Below are 3,029 nucleotides of genomic sequence, written 5' to 3'. Positions count from 1 at the left end.
AAGGACAGAAATCATATGTTTGCACTCATAGGTCTAGCAGGAAAACAGGAGAGACCTAATGGAGAACCAGGGGGAAGGGAGGAGGGACGGAGAGTTGGGGAGAGAGAGGGATGCAAAACTTGAGAGACTATTGAATGCTGAGAATGAACTGAGGGTTGAGGGGGAAGGGGGAGGGGGGAAAAGAGATGGTGGTGATGGTGGAAGGCACTTAAGGGGAAGAGCACTGGGTGTTGTATGGAAAATAATTTGACAATAAAATATTATGGAAAAAATAATAACAGGCAAATTATGACTAAGCACAGAATCCCAGAATCCAAAAACATCTAAGCTGGATCCTTCTACAGAGGAGAAATTTGACACCCAAAGGAGAAAAATTGAAGACCATACTACAGATCTCAGACCTGGGACTCCTGATTCTAAGTCCAGGAGAATTTACACCATATGATGTTGTTTTTTTATCCTTCACCCAAACCCCTGGGCCATCCACAAAGAAACAGGAGAATATTCCTGGTTTGATGGCTTTAAAGCTGACCAAAGCTAGATACAGTGGACTGAAGAAACAAAGTCCAACCAGAAAAGGCAGAACCAAAAATGAGGAGAAGGCAAATCTGCGTGGCTAATTTAGCTAATCTTGAAGGCGAGGAAATTTGGGAATGAAAGCACCAAGATAAAGAAACAGAGTGCTGGCTTCTGCAGCACATATACTAAAATTGGAACAATATAGAGATTAGCACAGCCCCTCATAAGGATGACACACCAATTCATAAAGTAGCCCATGTTAAAAATAAAAAAAAAACAAAAGAAAGAAAGAAAAAAAGAAACAGACACAGACACAAATCAAAAGATCAAGACAAATTTGTGCTGCTAAGGAAACTAGTGAGGATAATTTCACCAGTTGCCATTCACATCTACTCTACATACCTGGGAGGAATTAACTTTTCAACTAGTTATACATGTTGTAACCTTGGTAGTAACTTGAAGCACAAGGATAGCATAGGTGGAGAAGGAGCTTTTTCTATCTAAGTGAATTGTCCAAAAGACAGAAGGTCTTTTTTCAATGCTGGTACTTCTATGTATTTTTACAATGTTTATGGAAATCTTTATAAAAAGCACTATATGTCTCCCAGCCTTATTAAACAAAATCTTCTGCACACCATTTAACCTTTTCCTCCAGTTTTTATTTGTTTGTTTCTACATCTGAAAAAAGAAATCTTCTTTCTGGGTTTTTGTACAGAGAGACCCTTGGAACTGTTGAGGTATAATGGTTCTGCCCACTTGTTTTCTGTTCATTACATTTGTATTATGTATAGATTTTACAAAGCACTATTAGATATGAAGGGATACGTTCCACTCTAGGAACAGTGAGGAACAAGGCAGGGGTGGCACAAGGACAAAGAATATATGAAGAAGTAAAGTATTTTCTCTTTTGACTCTATCTACTTCTGAATTATTCCATTTCTTTTTTTCCTCCTTTATAAGAAGTAAGTTGTTTTTATAATAGACAAGTTTGTTATCTTTGTATAAAGCAAATAATAGAACAGATAAGTAAAACAGAAAATACCACCCTGATACCAGTTCTGTACCTGATAGGAATCCAAGGATATTTGGGGTTGTTATAGTTGCCATTTATAGACAAAAAAACTGAGGTCCCAGAGAGGTTTAACAGACTTGTCCAATGCCACACAGGGAGTTAGTGGTAGAACCTGGGTGTGAACCTGGGTGTTTTGGTTCCTAGGCCATCATGCCCTCCACCTGGCAATGTAAGCCCCTGGCAAAATGTAGCCTACCCTGAGTGCCAACCTCAGTATATTTTTCACTGAGAGTCCGTTGATCAATCTGTCTTTTTTCCCCATTCTCATTATACCTTGTTTTAGCAACCTCTGCTCCCTTCTAATTTGCTGTTTTTACTGTATCATGGGATGGAAAATCAACCCTCAACTCCATACAAAACATGCTATAGCAGAGGAGGAACAAATATCTCTCTTTATCTAGTATTGAGGCATTTCCTCTGATAAAGGCATGAGCCTTAGTCCATAGTCAGTGGGACATTCCTAACCATGTTCCAGGTAGTTGATAGTAACTCTATGATGTACCTAGAGTCTGTCTATCTGTAGCCAGAGTACTCAAAAGCAAACCTAGGTGAGAGTAAATAGCTTCTGTGATGATCTTAACCAATAGGAGAGAGTTAAGAAAGATAGAAAGGAAGAAAGGAGGCAAGATGAAATTCAGGGAAACTTTGTTTCCAAGATTAAGTCATAAGAGCAGAGGCAACATTGGTGAGAGACCTAGGCAGGTGGCATGGGCAAACAGCATGGGGTAGTGGGGGAAGCTCTGATGTTCACTCCCTGTATTCATTATTAGATCCCTAGGCTACACCTAACAAGCAGACAATCCAAGTACAAATAATGTGCTGTTATAAAATATGGTTTCTAGGGAAGGCCTTTAACTCTCTTTTCAAAATATTGTCACCTCTAAGCCCCTCCTGCTTGCAAAATCTGGGATCCCCAGCATTCATGAAATATGCTGGTCAGTCCTGTCTTCCCAGCCACTCTCAGATGGAGTCCTCACCAAGGACAAGTCAAGACAAGATGGTGAAGGCTGCCCAGAGGTTTCCCAAAGCTGGAGGAGGCTCACTTCTTACCTTGCCCCCAGTGCAAGAGCCTGCTGGACCCAGTCCTCCAGCAAATAAATACCAGAACCTATGGAAGTCAATCAATCCTCCTTTGTTATCTGAATCACAGATATTTTTCTGACAGCGGTGCATGTGCGCACGTGTGCACACACACACACACACACCCTTAACCTAAGGCTCTTGGGAAAGACAGGCATCTGTGCAGCCCAAGGAGCCAATTTCTCCATGCAGCTGTGGTATTCACAAGGGGCGGGACTGATAGGAGATGCCTGTGTGCTATGCAGTTAAAAAAAAATAAAATGACCTGTAAGATTGGTAATAACCATTCCTGTGTAGAGAGATGACAAACACTGAAGACATCATACTAGGAAAAAGGAATGATTACTCATATCTTCTT

General features: G+C 40.6%; 1 non-coding gene across 1 annotated transcript; it reads left to right on the top strand.

Moving 5' to 3' along the window:
- The first annotated feature begins 680 nt into the window (after positions 1-680).
- Positions 681-783, top strand: LOC115303480. Its single transcript, XR_003914079.1, has one exon. It is a non-coding gene; the product is annotated as a U6 spliceosomal RNA (small nuclear RNA).
- The last annotated feature ends 2,246 nt before the right edge of the window (positions 784-3,029 follow it).

Source organism: Suricata suricatta, chromosome 1, assembly GCF_006229205.1.
Source record: "Suricata suricatta isolate VVHF042 chromosome 1, meerkat_22Aug2017_6uvM2_HiC, whole genome shotgun sequence".
Classification (NCBI taxonomy): domain Eukaryota; kingdom Metazoa; phylum Chordata; class Mammalia; order Carnivora; family Herpestidae; genus Suricata; species Suricata suricatta.
The sequence above is the reverse complement of the archived record's forward strand: the minus strand, read 5'-3'. Positions and strand labels throughout refer to the sequence as shown.